Genomic DNA, 23,796 nt, shown 5'->3' on the forward strand with positions numbered 1-23,796 from the left:
CCTGCTTGGGATTCTCTCTCTCTACCCCTCCTGCGTTCTCGCCTCTCTCTCTCTCTCTCTCTCAGAATAAACTAAAAAAAAGTTCCCTTTGAAGTCAACCCTTCCCCCTCCCCCAGCCATTGGTTTGACTTATACTCCTATAGTTTTTCCTTTTCCATAATGTAATATCAATGGAATTAAGTATTATGTAGTCTTTTGAGTCTGGTTTCTTTCACTTAGCAATACACATTTGAGATTCATCCATATTGTTGCATATATCAATAGTTTGTTCCTGTTATTATTGAATTTGTATTCCATTGTATGCATGGATGAATCAGAGTTTGTTTCTCCATTCACTAGTTGATGCATATTTGGGGGGTTTTCAGTTTGGGTGCTTACAAACAGAGCTGCTATACATAGTTGTGTACAAGTTTGGGTATAGACATATGTTTCCCTTTCCCTTGGGTAAATGCCTACTAACGGCTCCCTAAAGTGGCTATAAAAATGACTTTTTCATCATGTATGCCATTGATAAAGATTTGAAGATTTCAGTAATAAAAAAGTCTATCTCCTATTGGATAGCTGTGTTCATAAACAGTAAAGGACAGACATTGGGAAATATAAATGCATTCTGCTTGTCAATATTTATTCTGAGGAATAGAATTAGAATTTCCATATATCATTCTGCTTTTCAGCTTTTGTTCATTACAGGTATGTTGTTCTCATTTGATTACCCATTAGGAAATATAAGTTTATGCATGTTGACTAGTGCTATCATAACAAAATTCATAAAACATTTGATGTCTTTTTTTTTGTCTAGCATCCACCATAAAATACAAAACAGAACTTGGTGGGGGACATTACTTTTCACCTCCAGAAAAGGGAGTGAACACAGGGCAGTTATTTCTTATTTAAAATTATGAACCTAACAATGTGGCCTTATCCATAATTTTCAGTAAAACATTAATGAGCCAGTTAGAATAAATATTGAGACAGTGGAATTATAATTTTCTCTGCTCTTACAACCACACAGAGCCAAAGGGGATTATTCTCAGGAGAGGAGATCTGAGACCTGGAGAAAGCCAAATTTGTTTAGAATTTATGTTTTTTTTTTTTTTTATCAGTAGCTAGAAACGTGCCTTTTTATATGCTATTAGAGGAGAAATACTCAAAAACTCATAAGCTGCCTTGAATTTCAGGTACCCTTTTCACATGCTTCAAAGCTTCTAGCTTCTATATTAAAATATTAGATTGCAAATATTACTATAGGACATACAGCAGTCAACCATGTGGCTCTTTTGTAAATGACAGTTACAAATGTGGCTTCAGAATCACATAATGATGATTTGTATTCATAAGAGAAATTGTCTTTTGAATAGCCACAATAAGGTTCTAATCACTTGATTTTAAGATAACTATCAGTGCTCAAGTGAACGCATTTAGGTATATTAAATGAAATCTGAGCTCTGATAATATGTGTATAGAGGAAATCCCTGTCTTAAAACCGTTGACCGTAAATCTATTCCCTTTAGTGGCTTTGGCAGATGTAAACCTATCTTTTCAAAATTCATAAGGCTCCAACATTAGTCATTCCTAAGATACTGCTAAGCTTTGAAATCTTTGAGCCATAGTTCAGACAGCTATCCTTATTCATTTTGCATGGCATATCAGTTATCGTGCCAGAGGAAATGAGGCAGGGAGATTTGGATGACCACTAGGGCTAACAGCAAAATTGCAGATTTGGCCAAATTGTTTTTGACCCTTCTCATCTTTTCTGATCCCCACTCTCACTTCCAGTTAGCCTCTTTTCACTCTCCAGGGCCATTGTATTATCCCATTGTCTAAGTTCAAAGCAACCCAGGATGCTCCCCTCAGAAGTGATCTATACTAGGAGGGCCTGGATAGCTCAGTCAAGCATCTGAATCTTGATCTCTGCTCAGGCCATGGTTTCATGGTTTGTGGGATCGAGTCCTGTGTCAGACACTGTGCGCTGGTAATGCAGAGCCTGCTTGGGATTCTCTCTCTCTCTCTCTCTCTCTCTGCCCCTCCCCCCACTTCCATTTTCTCTCTCTCTCTCTCTCAAAATAAATAAATAAGTACACTTTTAAAAAAGTGATTTATACTAAAAATAATCTATCTCTCACTCTTCCCTCTCCTCAAGATCTTGGTTTCTCAGCTGAGTAGCCAAAAATGAAATAATCCTGGTTACTGAATAAAATAATTGATATTAACTAGGGTAGGAATGATTTATAGACTTGAAATTCCTGGGCTAGCTATTTTCTGTTGTCCACCCAGATCCATTCCCACCCTCATCCTGCTCCATGGCCTGAAAACTGGGCCTTCTGGGCTGTGTCAACAAATAATTTTGTCCTCTAGCTTCCCAGTAGGTTTGGCCAATGGGAGATACTGGCAGATGTTTGAAGGACATCATAGTGACATCAGAATATTTATTTCCCAAGTTCCTTTCCAAGTTCCTTCTCAAGGTTGTCTAAGTCAATTGAGCAAAGTCCATACCTTCTGTCAGGTAACCTTTTCATACAGCTTTTTATGCACTCTGGCCACAATGCAGTCCTCTTGTTCTTCTGGGCCTAAAGGCTCCCCATTGTTCCTAGTTCTAGGATCTTGTACCATCCTTTGTTGGATTTCCCCAACCCTGCTCACACCTCTACTAACAGTACCTTTAATAAACTTTCCTCAATTACACCATTTATACACGCCATCTTTCACCTACAAAGACACTGACTAGGTCTGCAGGTTATTCACCCTGCTTTCTTCCTGCCATGCCCTTCCTCCCCAAAACAGAAATTAGACATCCAGATTATGGAAGTTATGAAGCCTATAAGATGTGGAAAGAAACCTCTGCTTCTGGACATATTGGTATGTATACCCTTCTTAAAGATTTAAGGAACATATCTGAATGTCAATAGAAATGATAAAGAAAAAAGCATATAATGATAATTCACATAATTCGACCCCTGGCCTTGCCTGAGGCACATAATTCATTTTCACTAATTACACCAATTAACCTTCATAATGATCCAATATTTATTATCTCCATTTTAGTTTTCAGAAGTTTAATTATCATGTATTTTTACATGGATTGATTTAGGTTCATCCTGGATGGGGTTTATTCAGCTTCTTGAACCTATAGTTTTGTGTCTTTTGCCAAACAGGGGAAGTTTTTGGCCATTATTTTTTCAAATACTCTCTCAGCCTTCCTTTCTTCTATTTTCCTTCTGGGACTCTGACGATAAGAGTGTTGGATATTTTGTTATTGCCCCACAGGCTCCCGAGGTTCTGTCCTTTTTGTCGTTGTTTTCAGTCTATTTCCCTTCTGTTGTTCAGATTAGGTAATTTATTTTTTAATTTTTTTAATGTTTATTTATTTTTGAAGGAGAGACAGAGCATGAGTGGGGGAGGGGCAGAGAGAGAGGGAGACACAGAATCCAAAGCAGGCTCCAGGCTCTGAGCTGTCAGCACAGAGCCCGACGCAAGGCTCAAATTTATAGACTGCAAGATCATGACCTGAACCGACATCAGAAGCTTAACCGACTGAGCCACCCAGGCGCCCCTGTATTAGGTAATTTCTATTGATCTATCTTCAAGTTCAACAAGTCTACCTTTTATCATCTCTGCCCTACTAATGAGCTCATCCAGTAAGCTTTCTCCCCCTGAGGGATAGAGGAGTCTCAAGGCCAAAGATCAAAGGGGTACAGACCTGGACACATTTTGTGGCATGGCCCCTCTTGCTAGTGCAATCCATCTGCCCGGGTGCCTCTGGGTAATAGAAGGAAGTCTCTGCTCTGCAGAGACAAAAAGGCTTCCTAAGCCAGTCCACTTTTAGTGGTGGGCCCCTCTTGAAGATACCTGCCACTCCAGTATTTCTCAGTGGCAGAGTAGAATCTCAGGTCCAATCTCAGGAAGAAGAACACTTCACCTGGCTGCTTATTGTCAGCAGGACTGTCAATCAGTTAATCCTCATTGCCTTTGCTTCTGGGCTTGCCTGGTCTTGTCGGTGGGACTTCCGTTTAATCAGAGACTAAATAAGCCTACCTGGACTGCCTTCTGTTGCTAGGCTGGCAGTCAGGAAATTCTGCACCTGGGTCACCTTCTGTTGGGTGGTTTGTATGCACTGCCCCTATGTTGTTTCTCTAGTCCTCAGGCTCCAATCTAATTCCCCTCCCTCTTCCCACTAATCAGAATTATCTTCTTGCATAATTTCCTGGATTTAAAGTGGTACTTAGTGGGGAGAATCAGGGAGAGACAAGTCTATGCCATCTTATCCACACTGTAAATCCTCATTCATATTCCAAAGATGAGGAGACAATATCATGGATAGGCTAATGAATTTGTGAAAGGTCATACAGCTAGTGAATGGCAGGGGTGGGACTCAAAGCCAGGTGGGTTTTTCCCAAAGTCCATTTCCCTACCTTCAGATTTGGGGAACTCATCAAATAACCAATGCGTAGAGACTGAAATATCTGCTTTATTGCACATGGAAGGAGTGAGCCCTGAATATAACTGCTTATCCTACAGTATGATCTAGGGGATGGTTTCAGTTTCTTCCAAGGGTGTAGTTCATAGAAGAAAAGAATTTGAAGGCATGGAGTTAAGAAATAGTGGCTTTGATTTTATTGAACCATTTCTTCCTTTCAAAGTACACAATATATGAAAAAGAGGAAAGACCAGACCATTTTATAACTATAACTTCAATTTGGCACTGTAATTATGTACAGCATTTTCCAAATTTATCCACCTACCCATTATCGTTATTTTCTCCCTGCCTCCACCCTAGTCAACAACAACAACAACAACAAAACCTTCATCAGACAACAAAAGAAGACTTTATGCCCCCATATACATTAACTCATGCAGATAGCTTCCTTAAAGGTATTTGGATGGACAAACACTGGTTTTGTAGCACACATTGGTTCCACAAACTACAATCCACTTTAGGGACAAATAGAACACTCAACTACATTTATAATAATGAGATAATTGAAAGCAACCTAAATTGTCCAATCACAGGGAAAAATTTAAATAAATTATGCTAATTTCATACAGTTGAATAATATCCAGCCTTTGAAAAGAAAATGGTACTAAAAGGAACCAGGCAGAAGTGGCTGATTTCAGAGATAGGGCTGGTTTTGTACAAACAGAGGCTTATAGATACATTATTATGCCATAAAGTAAGGAAGTAGCTTTAAAGAAATGATGGGAGCATGTCAAAAGTACATGGGAGCCAACTTGAAGGAGATACCATTGGTCAAATCTGGAATAAATTAAGGATAGAAAAAAAAGTGATTAATTATAAAACATTGAAAAGTAAGAATCCATGAATCCATACTGATAACAATTAGATAAATAAGAGAGGAATGAGGTCTTGTAATTACTTAGAATGCTAGGTGCCGACTGGTGAATGTGAAAGGAGTGATGGAATTGGAAAATTATGATTTTGTAATCATTATGATAAAAAGATTGGTCCAAGCAGGAATCATCAATGGATGCTAAATCTAGGGAAAAGGTTTGATTAGGAGGATATTTTCATGTTCTGAAAGTGTCTTCCTATGCATTGCTTATTATTTTCAAGGGAAAATTACTAATTATACAATGGAAAATCATACAATACCTTGAATAGAGGATCACAAGTGACATCACCAAGGAAGAACAGACGGACAAGGTATACCCACAGATATGTTACCCTAAGTTGGACATAGCATCACTTAAGTACTATTCTGACTAGGAATGCATAAACCTAATCTATGAAAACACCAAAAGAAAAGAGAAACCACCTATTAAAAAAGAGAGAAGGGGACTATATTCTTCAAAATTGTCAATGTCATCAAAGACAAAAATAGTATGACAGCTAACTGCAATACTTGACCCTAAACTGGCTCCTCTAGCGGAAGAAGAGTAAATGGTATAAGGGGTATTTGGGGTCAATTAACACAAATATGATATGGCTGGACCATTAGTAAAAAACATTGTTTCAATGTTATATTTACTGAAGTTGGGAAGCGTACTGTTATGTAAGAGACTATATCTATTCTTAAGAAACATGCAGTGAATTATTTTTAGGAGTAAAGGGCCATGATGCAACTTATTCCAAAATGGTACCAGATGGAGGGGAAGAGAAAAAAATAGAGCGCGCACAAATGATAAAGTAAGTGGAATAAATTGTTAATAATCAGTGAATTTCTATTTGGCTAAAAAAAAGAGAGAACAGGTAAAACTCTATATATTGCCATAGAAATACATTCACCATATATTTTAAGGGAAGGAAAGCAGAATGTAATATATAACTAGTATCCCATTATGTAAAGAAAAAATACATATAGGAGTGCCTGGGTGGTTCAGTCAGTTGAGCGTCCGACTTCAGCTCAGTGAGAACCTATGATCTCATGGCTCATGGGTTTGAGCCCCACGTCGGGCTCTGTGCTGACAGCTCAGAGCCTGGAGCCTGCTTCGGATTCTGTGTCTCCCTCTCTCTCTCTGCCCTCCCCCGCCCCTCACACTCTGTCTCTAATTCTCTCAAAAATTCTCTCAAAAAAATTCATGTAGGCATAAAAACATAGAGAAGGATATACACAAAACAATTAACAAACTTTCTCTTTGAAGGTGTGAATCATGGGAGTTTCATTTTTACTTTATACGTTTCTGTACTGCTTGTATTGGTACGATGAACATGAATTACTTTCATCAATAATAAAAATATTTTCCACTTAAAAGAATTCACATCAGGAAAAACTCTTCTGAATTCCAAGTGAAAGAGCAAATCATTCACAATGAAGTTTGACTAGAAATATAAAGCTAAAATCAATGTAAAGCACACATACAATATAGAAAAGTATAGCATAGATATTCAAGTTATCAGTGGCAAAAGTGTAAATATCAAGTTGCAGCTGGATTTTCTTAGCAAAATAAATCCAGACCAAATCCAAAGCGAGTCGTTTTTCCAGTCAGGGTAAAACTAAATATTTTTTGACTGTGTTAAGGACCTTTGTGAATAAAACCATAAAACTTTACTGAGAAAGAGAAAAGACACAAACGTAGACTTGAATGGAGAGATGTATCATGTTTCTCAATGGGAAGACTTAATAGTGTAAACATGTGACCATTCCTTCCCTCCTGAGACACATCCTTCTCTTGGCATTTGACACGTCCTTCTCTTGGCATTTATGCCACAACCCTCTCCTATTTTTGTTTCTACCTTACTGCCTGATCCTTTTCAGTCTCCCTTCTTCAGTTCTCCTCCCTGGAACCTCTGAAGGAGTTAGTCCTTAACCATCTTCTCTTCTATCTTGACTCACCCTCTCTTGTTATTTCAAATACTATTTATATACTGATGACGTCAGCCCTGACATCTCCTCTGACTGCCAGAGTCATTTTTTCCACCTACCTACTTGACATTGTCTCACTGATGAATCAAGCTTAGGCATATCAGACTTCAAAAGTACAAAACAGAACTCTTGATTTCTAACTTTAGCTTGGGATATTTATCCTCCAGATCTTCATAAGGCTCCTTCTCCTCACTCAGGTCTCAGTTTAAGTGTCAACTCCCCAGGCCACCTGATCTAAAAAACCCCTCTCCATATGAAACAGATATTCATATCATATTGCCCTGCTAAAATGTTTTCATGGCATTCATTCCTATCAGAACTTATCCTATTTGTGTATTGATTTACTTGTTTACTACCTATTTCCTTTGTCCCCAGCACCACTACTAACTACAATGTAAGCTTCTGAAGAGCGGTAATCTTGTTTGACTTGTTCATTGCCTTGTTCACTGATTCCCAGAACGTGTAACAGTGTCTGGCACATAGTAAGTGCTCAAATATTTATAGAATGGATGAATAAAGGGAAAATAATATGTAAATTTTAAATCATTTCAATCAAACCCCAGCAGTATGGGAGAAAGGGGTTCTTGACAAAGAGATTATTCAGCCTTTTGGGAAAAAATAAGCATAATAGAATAGTGAAGAAACTTCTGAGGAAAAAAAAAAGAAACAAGGGAAATTTGTCATAGTGGGTGTTTTTTAATGTTAAAAATCTAATAATGAATAATTAAAATACTGTTGTGCTGGTGAGGTATTGGAGTGGTAAATCCATAGAACAGAAAATCCAGACCAGAGCCAAGTACATATAAACCTTTAATATATGACAAAGGCAGTATCTTGCATGAACCACAGACAGTAGTGAAAGGTAGATTATTCAGTCAATAATGTGGAGATAACTAACTAGGTCTCCATTTCTTCTGTGTACTACAACCTCCCTGGAGTAATAACAGTTTCTTGTGAATCTTGCCAGAGATCACCTCTGTACTTCCAAAGATTTTATATTTATTGATTCTTTTCTCCCCATATAAATGGTAGTACACCACTCTGCTCTGCATCTTGCATTTTCATTTGAAAAATATCTTGGGGGCACCTGGGAGGTTCAGTTGGTTAAGCCTCTGACTTCAGCTCAGGTCACGATCTCACAGTTCGTGAGTTTGAGCCCCTCATTGGGCTCTGTGCTGACAACGCAGAGTCTGGAGCCTACTTCCAGTTCTGTGTCTCCCTCTCTCTGACCCTCCCCCCGCTTCTGCTCTTTGTCTCTCTCAAAAATAAATAAACATTTTAAAAAGTTAAAATAATAAAAACATATCTCGGATATCTTTCAATATAGCTACATATTGAGCTGCCACATCCTTTTTAGTAACTGGATAGTGTTGCATTATATAGATGTACCATAATTTAACTAGTTCTCTGTGATGGTTGCTTCCAAAATTTTTCAAGTACAAACAAGGCTGCAATAATTATTCCGCTCAGATATGATATTTGTAGGATACTTAGGAGTGGAATTTCCAAGTCAAATGGTTTGTCCCTTTTAATTTGTGATATATTATTTTCAAAATTCCCTCCATTGATGATGTTCCAATGTATTTTTTCCAGTTTTATAAAGATATTATTGACATATAACATTATATAAGTTTAAAGTGTACAACATGCTATCACCTCACATAGTTACATGTTTTTCTTGCAATGAGAACTTTTTAAGATCTACTATCTTGGCAACTTTCCAATACACACTACAGTGCTATTAACTATAGTCGCCATGCCATACATCACATCCCCAGGACTTACTTATCTTATAACTAGAAGTTTGTGCCTTTGAACACCTTCACCTATTTCCCCCTTATCCCAATCCCTACCTCTGGTAACCACCAATATGTTCTGTTTCTTTAAGTATGATTTTTTTTTGGATTCCACATATATGTGAGACCATACAGTATCTCTCCTTCTCTATATGACTTATTTCACTGAGGGAGTACCAAGTTAAACTCATACCAGCAATTCACGAGACTGCATGATTCCCCTTACAGTTCCCAATACAGAGTATTTGTGAACTTTCTGATCTTTGCCACTCTGATAGGGGAAAAATGTTATCTCACAGTGGTTTTAGTGTGCATTTCCTTTATAATAAGTGAGTTTGATGTAATTCCATATGTTTACAAGCCATCATTTTTATTTTCCTTAGAGTGGGGAATGGGGAGCTATTGCTCAATGGGTATAGGGTTTCTGCTGGGGATGATGACAGAGTACTGGAAATGAGTAGCTCTGATGGTTGCACCACCATTTTAAAAAGCAGATTGCAAATAATTATGTATAACATGATCCCATTTTGTGCCTACCATAGGCATATATATTCACTAAAATGCCCAGTTGATTAAACACCATCATGTAATCAGTGCTTTATCAGGTGGTAGTTTATTATGGGTGATATTATTTTACCTTTTCTATCTACATTTCTATAGTTTTTAAGTTAAATTCCAGTTAGTTAACATACAGTGTAATATTAGTTTCAGGTGTACAATACAGTGATGCAACACTTCTATCACTTCTATACAATACCTAGTGTTCATCACAACAAGTGCACTCCTTAATCCCACCACCTATTTCACACATCCCCCCACCCACTTCCACTCTGGTAACCATCAGGGTGTTCTCTATAGTTAAGAGTCTGTTTCTTGACTTCTCTCTCTCTCTCTCTCTCTCTCTCCCCCCCCCCTTTTTCCCTTTGCTTATTTGCTTTCTTAAATTCCACATGAGTGAAATTATATATATATCTTTCTCTAACTTATCTCGCTTAGCATAATACTCTCTAGCTTGATCCATTTGTTGTTGCAAATGGCAAGATTTCATTCTTTTTCATGGCTGAGTCATATTCCATCGTGTATACACACCATATCTCCTTTATCCATTCATCAGTTGGCGGACACTTTGGCTGTTTCCATAATTTGGCTATTGTAGATAATGCTGCTATAAACATTGAGGTGCATGTATCCCTTTGAATTAGTATTTTTATATTCTTTGGGTAAATACCTATAGTGAAATTGATGGATCATAGGGTAACTCTAGTTTAAAATTTTTGAGGAATCTCCATACTCTTTTTGACAGTGGCTACACCAGTTTGCATTCCCACCAATAGCACAAGAGGCTTCCTTTTTGTCCACATCCTTACCAATACCATTGTTTCTTGTGTTGTTGATTTTAGCCATTCTGACAGGTGTGAGGTGGTATTGGTTTTGATTTGTATTTACCTGATGATGAATGATGTTGAGGACATCTTTTCATGTGTCAGTTGGCCATCTGGATGTCTTCTTTGGAAAAATGTCTACTCATGTCTTCTGCTCAGAATGTGCAATATTTGTATAAATTATTTTGTAAAAATAAAAACTGATAAGAAATACCTGATGGGTGAAACTACTGAATTAGAAAGCAGAAATCTCTAGAAATTTGGGAGAAACAAAAACTAAATATAATTCTTAATTAACTTACACTTCCCAAATAACAGATTACTCTGTCATAGCTTTGAAAGTAGGTTTTCTACTCTGTGTTTACAGGTTCTTTATTAACCTATATAAATCTTTCAAAGTTAAGTCTTAAGGTTTTAAAATTTACCCTAAAATTTTCAGCGCAGGAAGTTTTTAGTGTAGATCTTTATTGTCGACCTTACCTCTATTTAACTTGAATATTTCTGCATTTTGCTTTAAAATAGGTATCTCCAAAATCTTAAAATTATTTAACAGATAAATATGTATGATCTTATTTGTTTCTAAATTAGCAATTGCATTGATTTGAAAATGGTACTTATATCAGTTTACTGCAAATTGAAGTACAGGAGTAAACAATATGTCATTCATTCAGTCAGGCAGTCAATAACGTTTACCAAATGCTTAATACAGCAGTGAACAAAACAGACTTAATCTCTGCTTTGATGAAAAAGTGAAACTTCAGTTGAAACTAGAAGAATGAGAAGGAGTAATAATAGATGGAGAATGGAGGGAAACACTACTTTAAGAGGAATGGCTGGCTTCTGCACATTTTTAGAAGCAAGAAAAACATTAAAAGCTTCAGATCCAGTAGTGAGTGAGGAATAATATAGATAGCTAGATTGTAGCAAGGGAATGAGGAGGAAAATGCAGATGCAGAGACTGCAGCCAGGTCATACAGGGCCTATCTGACATAATAATACTCTTAAGTTCAATAATAAGCTATTGCAGGAGATGAGATAATCAATTGTACCTTTTTAAAAAGTCTCTTTCCCAAACTTCCTTTGCTGTAGTTATAGCTACTAGGTTTTGTGGGAGTACTTGAAAGTTTCCAAGGCCTATCCACACACATTATCTTTCCATATCCTGTTTGGTAGATATCATTCCCTCCATTTTACTTAGGAGGGAACCTAAGTTTACAAAATTATAAGTGAACTCACTAAGATCATATAGTTAAATATCACAATTAAGACTGTAGTTCACGTCTTCTGACTCCAAATCTTATACCCTCTATTACCCTGTTTTGGATGCCAATCATATCACTGGCATTTAATTAAACTCATCATCTTTTCAGTAGCTTATGGAACTTTGATCTTAAAGAGAAAGGACAAGATAATTATTTGGTATCCTCTTAATTTTTCAATAGGAAAATAAAAGTGCCATAGATCTGGAAAAAGTTCAGTGTTCCACTTAGGGGGAAATCCGGCTAATAGTGAATTATTTGTACAAGATGAACTGCACTCAATATGGCTAATGCTGTTTTCCAGAAGTTTGATTATGAGACATGAAAAATATAATAAAATGAAATAGGAAAAGGTTAAGGCAGATGCACACCAAATAGGGTACAGTAGTTAATGCAAGTAAACACTGCAAAATAGAAAGCACTTACCAGTAACTCAGATGTAACCAATTATTAGAGAATGTTTTCCATAGAAATGGTTTTAATAGTAGCTATAGCTAAACAAAAAGATACACATCTTCAAAAACATACACAAAACTATGGAGCACAATTTGGGTACATACAGATAAGTACTATTTATCAGCAAGGCTGTATCTATCTGTACGTACACAATGAATTAACTGAAGCCTAGCCAATCCATTTATTTTGGTTATCCTCATGATTGATGTGGAGATCCAAATGATTGAGCGAACCAGAGAAATCAGCATCAATCTCGAGGATGACCAGAATGAACAAAGTGGTTGTGCCTAACTCAAAAAGTCAGTAAGTCAAGTGAACAAGTGCTTGTATACACTGGCTGTATGCCCAGAAATGTTCTAGATGCTGTGGGATCTACAGTTAGAAGACACAGTTTGGGCCCTAAACGAACTTATAATTTTGTTGGAGTCACAAGTTCTAAAGATATAAAGTACCAAAACAGTATAGCCCATGTAGAGTACAAAATATGGTACATGCTATATGGCTTCAAGATTGGTATGAGGCAGAGTGAACGAAATTAAGTTAAACATTAAAGAAAGATAAGATTTGAACTGTTGAAGAGAAAGAGAGGGAAACGGTAGCACACTTTTGCTGAATGCTTCCAAAAAAAAAAAATCTTTATCTCCTTTCTCCTGGCAACAACACTGAATTTTTGCTTAGAAACCATTCCATCCGCAACACTTAGCCAAGTGCTTTAGGCACAGTTGACTGTAGTTCCAGGTGTGCAACGTAATTGTCTTAAGTCAATCAGGATATTCTAACCTCTTGGCACTAGTGACTGCCTTAGGAACAGGCATGTAACCCAAGCCTAAATGAGTTACTGTATCTTATTCCTCTGGGCACAGTAATCAATTTAAAATAGATACTGGAAAGATCTTATCAGAGGAAACTTCTGTGTATTGTCTGGGAATGCTGGAACACAGATTTTCTCTTCTACTGGATTGTATATTATGAATATTCAAAGCTTCTAGCCATTTAAAACAAATAATATGTGTGTACTGGGGAGGTGCCATAGTTACCAAAGATCTACTATCTGGACCCTGAGGGTTAGTATGAACACCATTGAAAGCAGAATAGAAGAGATTCAGAGTAAACCTGGATCCTTGGTAACATCATAAGATGCTAGATTAATCCTTGCCTGAAGCCAGAATTATCTCTAGATTTTTCAGTTATATGAGCTAGTAAATTCCCTTTGTTTGAATGAGATCAGTTTTTGTCCAACCATTCACCTGACTAGAGCAAAGGATTCATGTTGGTGAATAGTGGACAATCATATTGGAGTTTCCAAAGAAACTCAAGTAACAGGGATACAGTTTAGGACTTTACTGATGGGCAATTAGGAACCATAACTTGTTCCTGAAAAAGGATAATTATGTGGGAACACCTGGGTGGCCAGGTTGGTTAAGCATCCGACTTCGGCTCAGGTCATGATCTCACAGTCTGTGGGTTCAAGCCCCGCCTCGGGCTCTGTGCTGACAGCTCAGAGCCTGGAGCCTGCTTAGGATTCTGTGTCTCCCTCTCCCTCTGCCCCTCCCCCACTCACGCTCTGTCTCTCTTTCTCAAATATAAGTAAATATTTTAAAAATTTTAAAAAAGATAATTATGTGAATGAAATGGTGGCGTAGGGATATTGATTAGACTAAGATGAGAAGAATGGACTGCAGGAAAAAGAACAAGAAGAAAGCAGGGAAATCCTTTAGGAGGAATTGAGGACCTGGCCTATGAGAAAATAGAGGAGCTCAGAAGTCTAAGTAATTTACCAAAATATATGTAATGTTCCTAAGATTAAAGTTTCAAATACAATTAAGTGATACGCATAGTTGGATAGAAGTCACCATTCCTGGTGATGATGGAAATATAGAGAAACAGCTATAGGAAAGGCAATAATGTATACTGGTTAAGAATACAAGTTCTGGAGGCAGATTGCCCTAGTTGGAATTTGAAATCTTCTATTGCTACTTATAACCTACATTAGCTTATTTTGGATACCAGTCATATCACTTCTATCCAACTATGCATATAACTTCATTATGTTTGAAACTTTAATTTTAGGAAGATTACATATCTTCTGGTAAACTATTTAGTTTTGTATGCTCCTCAGTTTTTCTCTGAAAAATGGGAACAAAAATAACACCCTCATCTTGAGGTTATCATTATGATTAAATATGAACAGACATGTAAAATACTTGGAAGAGTGGGTAGCACACAGTAATACTCAATAAATGTTAGCTATTATTCAAACACTTTTTCAAGCCAGGATCTATAGTACCTGGTGACTGACTGAAAGAAACAAAAAAAGCAAAGAGGACAAGATTTGGACACTCGTGTTATAGCTTCAGGTCTGCCACACTAGCCGTTGTGAACCTGAGTAACTCTTAATCTCCTTGGAGACTGATGAGTCATCTGTAAAAATATGTATTTTTATGTATCTGTAAAAATATGTAAAAATATGTAGATGATCTCTAGAGCTATCTCCAGGTCTAACATTTTATTAGTCTATAAAATTTAAGTTGTGAAAATATACAGTATTATATATCTTATATGTTATATATAGTATATTATATACAATATTATATATAAATTAATATTTATATACAGTTATATAGTAAAAATTTATATAACACTTTGGATGCATTAATTAATTTAATCCTTTCAATAACTCTGAGGTGAATCATTTTACAGAGGCTTAGAGGGTTTAAATGATTTTTTCAAGAATATACATTTGAATATGGGACTCAAAGTTAGGGCCTTGGACTCTGAACACCACACCACTTAGTATGGCCTGCTACCTTCAGTTAAAAATGCCAAGATTAGCATGGAATCTATAGTACCCATGTAAATTGTGGCAGGCACACATTAGGTTCAAATAACTCTTGCCCCTCATAGAACAGCCTCCATTTCTATCAGTAAATAAAAGAGAAGTAGCAGATACAGACAGCATCAATGGGCTTCTAGATTATTGTAGAATATTCCCATTTCCATGAGGGCAGTTATTGTAGTGCTCATGAGAAAAAGAGCCTTAGAGAAGGTGGGCTTAAATAAGAAAACACTCTTCAATAAGATCCAAGCATTAATATGATGACACAGTGTCCTGTATATGGAAAGTATGCCTCCAAAATAGGTTAGTAACAAATGGTGCTGCCGGATTAGATTGCAGGCTGTATGTACAGCCATGCCTATGCTAATAATGAAGGTGATGTAATAGAAAACCATCTTAGCCATATGGCTAACCTATGCCAAGTCGACTTCAGGTGATGGCAGGAGGAAAAGCCTGTAGTCACTGCATATCTAAATATGAAGACTTAAGAAAATATAGTCTTGGGTGCCTGGGTGGTTCAGTCAGTTGAGTGTCCAACTTCAGCTTGGGTCATGATCTCATGGTCCATGAGTTCCAGCCCCGCATCAGGCTCTGTGCTGACATCTCAGAGCCTGGAACCTGCTTCAGATTCTGTGCTCCCTCTCTCTCTGCCCCTCCCCCATTCATGCTCTGTGTCTCTCTCTCTCTCTCAAAAACAAATAAACATTAAAAATATTTTTAAAAAATTAAAAATACAGTCTTGAAAGCCAAACTTAGAGCCCAAGACAAGAAATTCCAGACCAAAATCTCTATGTTAGTTTTCTAAAAAGCATCAGTTCCATGCAGAGATTTAAAAAAAAAAAAAAAGGTGGATTCTAAAAATTCTCCAGAACCCAGAACAACTCTTGTTGTAGGCCTCACAGGAGGGCTAGGCTCCTCTTAAACAAAATGTTACCAGAATCTTGTATGAAAAAGGAAAGACCATGAGGCAAACTATGCCAAAAGCATAATATTCAGACCAATGTAGATCTCACTAGAGTAAAAGAAACTAAACACAGGTGTGAAAATAGGTCAGGGCTGTGACAATGGTATAAAGAAAATTGACGGCAACCTAGGATGCCAACCTTTTAAATGTGCAATTGACATATATAGGAAGTGGTTAAAATTAAGCAAGAACATAATATACATACCTATATTTTTACACATTTTCTAGAAGCTTTAAAAGGAAAATAGCTGAATTGGAATGTGGGCCAGCATATAAGGATATATAACTACCAATTTGGTAGGAGGAGGAAAACCAACCATTTACAATGCCAAGTTACACACAGACTACAGAAATGTCCAGCTTGGGCTCATAGGTAAGTATGCTGTTATACGTATAAGAGCCAACATACATAGAATAAACAGAATATTTGAAGGAGAGAGCACTAAAACTTTTGTGAGTGCAAAGATATCATTTAAAAAATGTAAAATGTGTTAACAAGTTAGTAGCCTATGTCTACTTTACAGAAAACTTGACCAGAAAACACAGTTTTTCCCCCAAAATAGAAATTAGGCAATGTTATAATTTTGGAGGTTTTTACTTATCTACAAATAAATTTGTAAAACATTTCATTGAGAATAAATATAGAATTGAGATTTGCATAAAACAAATGGCTACTTCATATAATGAAGTTTCTATGAATGTAAATAAAAGAATATGATTTTCAGAGGACAGAAATATCCAAAGGAACTACTGCGTAACAGTAATTATGTTTTGCATACTAGCTTAAGCAAGAAAACTAGAATCATCAATCACTTAATTATTCACTTTTAGGTGAAAGAGTGATGATAAAATGTAGATGCTGCTGTTTTTTAAACATACCTTTACAAGTTAAGAGCCTACAAGAATACCTTTTAAAATCACTTAAAAAGATAAAAAATCAATGAAAACTACAATCCTTTGTTGAAAGAAATCGAAGAAGACAAAAATAAGTGGAAGGACATCTATGTTCATAGACTGGAATTGTTAATAGCTGATATTGTTAAAATGTCCATGCTACCCAAAGCCATCTATAGATTCAACACAATCCCTATAAAAATCACAATGGCATTTTTCACAGAAATAGAAAAAGCAACCCTAAAACTCACATGAAACCACAACAGAGTCTGAACAGCCAAAGCAATCAAGAAAAAAACAAAGCTGGAGGCATCACACATCTTGATTTCAAACTATATTACAAAGCTGTAATTAAAACAGTGTGGTACTGACATAAAAATAGACATATAGATCAATGGAACAAAACAGAGAACCCAGAATGTATGTAGAGGAAATACTTGAGACATATAATTATGTTAAATGTGTGATAGTAAAAGGGTGTCAACATTCAGGGCAACATGGAAGCCATGTGTTGAAGACTCTTGTGCTTTCTCAGCTAAGTCTTGAATAACAACATAAAGGAGAGCTATACCACCAACCTGAAAAATCTCTCACAACTGTTAGAAGAGAAAGAAAATATTTATATAGTGCTAATGTGATAAAATTTTGGAATCTATTTGTTACTGCAGCCTGGTATATCATAACTAAAAGGAAGAAATACCTTAACTGTGCCTGGGGAAGTAAGTAAAACTTAAAGTTTTACTTGAGAATGACAAAGTAATATTTGAGAATATTACTTGGGCCTTGGGAAATGAATGAGTTCTCTTTGTGGCAATGAAGGGAACAGAGATTCCAGGCAGAAGGAATAGCATGCCCAAGTGCCTATAGGCACAATGTGATGTGGGAATTGCAAGATGTATATAGATGGAACATGGGAAAATGAGAGAGACACAGAGAGAAAGTGATAAGAAAGGAGGCTGAAGAGTAGATAAGGACTAACTTTGAAGGGTCTTTTATGTATGTAAACAATTTAACTTTATCTTTTGGGTACTGAGAAAACAGTGAAGGTCTTTAAGCTGGGAAGTAAAACAATCAAGATAGTAGATGAGATATGTAACTAGAGGCACTAATGGTGATTAAGTTTTGGTTGCATAGAGGATAGATCTTTTTAACTACTCCATCTTTAAGTTCTGTCATAATCAAGATCAGAAATTTGTTAGAATTATACCCACTACTGAAAAGAAAACACATGCATATTCAAAAAGATCTTACAAAGAAAGGTTTAGCATAGAGGCAGAAGAATTCAAACTCCAAGGTTTATTTAAAATGATGTTCTTAACATTGGAGATGATCATATTAATCTGAATAAGGCTTTTCTCCCCAAATTCCTAATATTTTGCAAATTCCATAATTACTGAATATTAGACTTTTGGTTTCAGGAATATTAAAAGCCTCAGTTAGCACTGTACATACAAAGAGGCTGACAGAACAAAATATAAAGTTTATTTCATCTCTCACATTGTATAAAGTATATTATATAATAATAGTGTCTGTTTCAGATTTAGAAATCCTAACATTGATATTTGGATCATTCACAACATTAAATTATTCTTTTTAAAGTTATTTCTTTTATGTCTAAAATAGCATTTAAGTGAGTGCAGTAGATTCCATTTCTGTTTAATATTATAGCTAGCCACAGATGTCAAAAAATTATTACCTGTCTATAGAGAACAACTCTTTATTTATAGCATAAATTGGCAGAAATGTTAGATTGTAATAGTACATAAATACTTTTCCATAGTGTAAGGGCACAATAAAAGCTTTTATTAAGATTTAGGGAACTCAATATAAATATAAAAGCATGGAAATGTCATAAATTCAGAAATTACGAAGATGAACTGAGGATGACTTTTTCCACTTCAAATTATGGCCTTGTTTGACAAGCTCATGACAAATTAATCTTTTGCTTCAGAAACTCCAGGCTTTTCAAATTATCATATCACTAAAGAATATTATACCACCAGGATAACTGCAAAACAGAAGCCATTTCATATTTCTACAGTCTCTCTGAGAGAGAGAGAGAGAGAGAGAGAGAGAGAGAGAGAAAGAGAGAGAGAGAGAGAGAGAGAGAGAGAGATAGTTCTCCCCTAATCACAAAGACAAGGAAATTTCTAAAGATATGACAGGTATCATTCACTAATCACAATACACCTTCATCTTTTGAAAGACTGAGTCCTTATAATCCATAGAAATTGCCAAGATGTGTAATATGGCTTTCATTCAGATTTATCACAGCTATAAAGAAAGATATTACTGAAGATTTTGATAACCTATTTTCCAGCACAGTGGTAAGAGAAGATGCCTTTAAAGGCTTTCTCTTTAAAAATGAAGCAATGAATAATATCAAAAGGTTGAAAAATTATCTTTTGTAATCTCTTTTTCAAGTAGAAAGGAAATAAAGTTGATAGTAATGATTATAAGATAATGTATTTGCTTTTAATTATTGACATGTTGTTTCTAGTCCTTCAGGATCAACTGTATTATTAATGATGACTACCCTAAAAGGAAACTAAGTGTTCAGACCAAAAAATAGTAGAATGTATTTTTGTTGTACACAAAATATACGAAAATATAAAACTACGGTCTTTTCTGTTTTCTCAAAAGGTTTCATTTTAGCAACAAAACAGAATATGTGCCCAGAATGACCCTCCATCTGAAAACAACAAAAAGAATTCATCAAATATTTTCAGTGCCTCTTATGCTCTGGCAAAAGGTGAGGAATAGTTTGGCTAGGTATTAAAAAAATATGGTTTCTGTGTATAGAATTGTTGAATCACTATATTGTCCACATGAAATTAATATAGCACTGTATGTTAACTATACTGGAATTAAAATTTTAAAAACTTAAAAAACATATGGCTTCCCAGAAAGTTAAGTAGAACGCTGAAGCTTTCATCTTGATAATACTAAACTGGGTGGAATTAAGCATTATTTTGTGCATATTTAAAGGGCACAGGGAACAGAAGACAAAGCCCAGGGCCTCCTCAGGTGTGGAATTAAACAAAAGGTCCTTATACAAATCTTGAATCCCCAATTTCTGAGGTCATTTAAGAGTAATCTAAAAATAAATCTGTCTTTTCAATAATCAAAAGGAATATATTTCCTGTCTTGAGCCTTGGAGCTGAATGATGATGGAAAAATAGAAGAAAATATAGGGGGGGGGGAAGCACCTTATGTATAAAGAAGGAGGGATAAAAATTATAAGAATTATTGGAGCCTTGGAGCTGAATGATGATGGAAAAATAGAGGAAAATGTAGAGGGGGGGAAGCACCTCATGTATAAAGAAGGAGGGATAAGAAGAGATAAAAATTCCCCTTCAGAAACCATGCAGTAAGAAGAAAGTGATTTAAAATACTAAAGTGCTAGGGGCGCCTGGGTGGCTCAGTCGGCTCAGGTCATGATCTCGCGGTCTGTAAGTTTGAGCCCTGTGTTGGGCTCTGTGCTGACACCTCAGAGCCTGGACCCTGCTTCGGATTCTGTGTCTCCCTCTCTCTCTGCCCCTCTCCCGCTAATGCTCTATCTCTCTCTGTCAAAAATAAATAAAACATTTTTTAAAAATGTTTTAAATACTAAAGTGCTAAAAGAAACAAATCATCAACCCAGGATTCTGTGCCCAGTGAAATGATTAATCAAAAGTGAAAGAGTAGCGGCACCTGGCTGGCTCAGTTGGTAGAATGTGCAACTCTTGATCTCAGGGTTGTGAGTTCGAGCCCAATGTTGGGTGCAAAGATTACTTAAAAATAAAATCTTTTTAAAAAAGCAAAAGAGTGGGGCACCTGGGTGGCTCAGTCAGTTAAGTGTCTGACTTTGGCTCAGGTCATGATCTCGCAGTTCGTGAGTTCAAGCCCCACGTCGGACTCTGTGCTGACAGCTCAGAGCCTGGAGCCTGCTTTGGATTCTGTGTCTCCCTCTCTCTCTGCATCTCCCCTACTCATGCTCTGTCTCTCAAAAGTAAATAAATAAACAGTTAAAGAAGAAGAAGAAGAAGAAGAAGAAGAAGAAGAAGAAGAAGCAGCAGCAGCAGCAGCGGAGCGCCTGGGTGGTTCAGTAGGTTGAGCATCTGACTTCAGCTCAGGTCATGATCTCACGGTCTGTGAGTTTGAGCCCCACCTCAGGCTCTCTGCTGACAGCTCACAGCCTGGAGCCTGCTTCAGATTCTGTGTTTTCCCCTCTCTCTGTCCCTCCACCATTCACACTCTATCTCTCTCTCAAAAATAAATAAACACTAAAAAAATTTTTAAAGCGAAAGAGTAATACATTCTCAGACAAAAATTGAGGGAATTTGTTGCTACTAGATCTGCCTTGGAAGAAATGATTTTAAAAGTTCTTCAGGAAGAACAAAAATGATATAAATCAGAAACTCAGATCTACGTGAAGAAAGGAAAAACATTAGAGCAGCATTAGGAATAAAGGTAAAATAAAACCTTTTATTTCTCTTATGGTTAATCAATCTAACAAGTAACACTTTGTTCAAAATATTAGCAACAATATATTCAGTGATATAGCTTATAGATAAATGAAATGAATGATAACAATACTATGAGGGACAGGAAGGAGAAAATGGGAATACTTTGTTATAAGGTATTTGTACTCTGCATGTAGTAGTAGACTATTATTTGAAAGTAGACTTGAATTAGTTGTAAATGTATCTTGCAAAAGAATGGAAAACCACTAAAAAGTAAAAGAGAAATGTAATTGATATGCTAAGAACAGAGAAAAAAGGAAATCAGTCAAAATACTCAAAACCAGAGAAGACAGAAAAAGAGTGAAAGACCAAAAAAATAACAAAGAACAAGGGCAAGTAATAGAAAACAATAACAAATGTGGTTGATGCAAATTCAACTATAATAATAATCACTGTTAATCAATAGATTAAATATACCAGTTAAAGACAGAAATTGTCAAAATGCATCAAAAAACAAGACCCAACTATATTGTCTACAAAAAGACACTTTAAATGTGAAGACATATATAGATTAAAAGTAAAGGGACAGAGAAAGATACAACATGCTAAAAGTAAACAAAAGAAAGTCAGAGTAGCTTTATTAATATCAGACAAAGCAGACTTCAGAGCAAGGAAAATTATTACAGATAAAGAAGGGCATCACATAATGATAAAAGTTCAACTCTCCAGAAAGAGATAGCAATCCTTAATGTGTGTGCAACTAACAACAGTGTCTAAATATGTAAGGCAAAAACTGATAGAACCTCAAGGAGAAATCGATGAATCCACTATTATAGCTGGACCACCAACTACTTGGCCCCTCTGGCCAAAGTCATCCATGACAACTTTAGCATCATGGAGGGACTCATGGCCACAGTCTATGCTATCACTACCACCCAAAAGGTTGTGGATGGCCACTCTGGAAAGCTGTGGTGTGATGGCTGATGGGCTGCCCACAACATTATCCCTGCTTCTACTGGTGCTGCCAAGGCTGTGAGCAAGGTTATTTCTGAGCTGAATCAGAAGCTTACTGGTATGGCCTTACATGTTCCCATCCCCAGTGTGTCAGTCATAGATCCGACCTGCTGCCTGGAGAAAGCTGCCAAATACAATGACATAAAAAATGTGGTGAAGCAGGCACCAGAGGTCCCCCTCGAGGGCATCCTAGGCTACAATGAGGACCAAGTTGTCTCCTGTGACCTTAACAGTGATACCCACTCTTACACCTCTGATGCTAGGGCTGGTATTGCTCTCAATGACCACTTAGTCTAGCTCATTTCCTGGTACTACAGTGAATTTGGCTACAGCAACCAGGTGATGGACCTTATGGTCCACATGGCCTCCAAGGAGTAAGAGCCCCCTGAACTACCAGCCCCAGTGACAGCACAAGAGGAAGAGAGAATCTCTCAGCTACTGAAGAGTCCTTGCCCCAACTCATCCCTCAACACACTGAGAATCCCCAAGCTCAATAAAGTTTCAATCTCAGAACCCCTGTAGAAAGGGACAAACTTAGGGAGCCCAACTTTGTCGTGTACTATCAATAAAGTGCACTGTACCCAGCCAAAAAAAGAAAAAGCATTTGATAAAATCCAACACGATTCATTATAGAAACTCTTAGCAAAGTATGAGTCAAGAGGAACTTCTTCGACCTGATAAAGAACATCTACCAACAGCCAATAGATGACATCTTCTCTAATGGTAAGAAAATAGATGCTTTTCCCCTAAAATCAGAAACAAAGTCAGGCTGCCCATCTCACCATTCAACATCATTCCTATTCAACATCATACTGAAAGTCCTAGATAATGCAATATGGCAAGAAAAGGAATACAGGTCGGGAAGGAAGAAATAAAACTGTCTTTGTTCACAGATGATATGATTGTGTTGAAAAACCCAAAGAATCAACCAAAAGGCTCCTGACCAAGAAGCAACTATAGCAAGGTTACAAGGATAAAACACAAAAGGCACAAATTGGAATTTGAAATTAAAAACAATAATGGGGATCCTGGATGGCTCAGTTAGAAGAGCATGCAACTCCTCATCTCAGTGTCATGAGTTCAAGCCCCGTGTTGTATGTAGAACTTGCTTAAAAAAAAACAAAACCAACAATATCATTGTTGTATATGGTATCATGCACTTTAAAATATGTGAATATGATATATCCCATGTTAAGTACCCTTAACAAAACAAAACAAAATGCAAAAGAACACAATGAAATGTTTGGAGGTAATGGTTATGCTTAATACCCTGGTTGTGGTGATAAGTATCACAAATATATTTATATGCCCAAACTCATTAGACATATACATTTAATATGTGCAATTTTTTTGTAGTAAACCTCAGTAAACCTAAAAAAGTGTTTTAAACACAATGCATTTAGCACCAAGAAAATGAAATACTTAGATATA

General features: G+C 36.5%; 1 pseudogene; it reads left to right on the plus strand.

The window, feature by feature from the left end:
• The first annotated feature begins 2,759 nt into the window (after window positions 1–2,759).
• On the plus strand, window positions 2,760–22,745 carry LOC145713731 (glyceraldehyde-3-phosphate dehydrogenase-like; annotated as a pseudogene).
• The last annotated feature ends 1,051 nt before the right edge of the window (window positions 22,746–23,796 follow it).

The sequence above is a fragment of the Panthera onca genome, chromosome X (genome assembly GCF_046562875.1).
Source record: "Panthera onca isolate mPanOnc1 chromosome X, mPanOnc1 haplotype 2, whole genome shotgun sequence".
In the NCBI taxonomy this organism is placed as follows: domain Eukaryota; kingdom Metazoa; phylum Chordata; class Mammalia; order Carnivora; family Felidae; genus Panthera; species Panthera onca.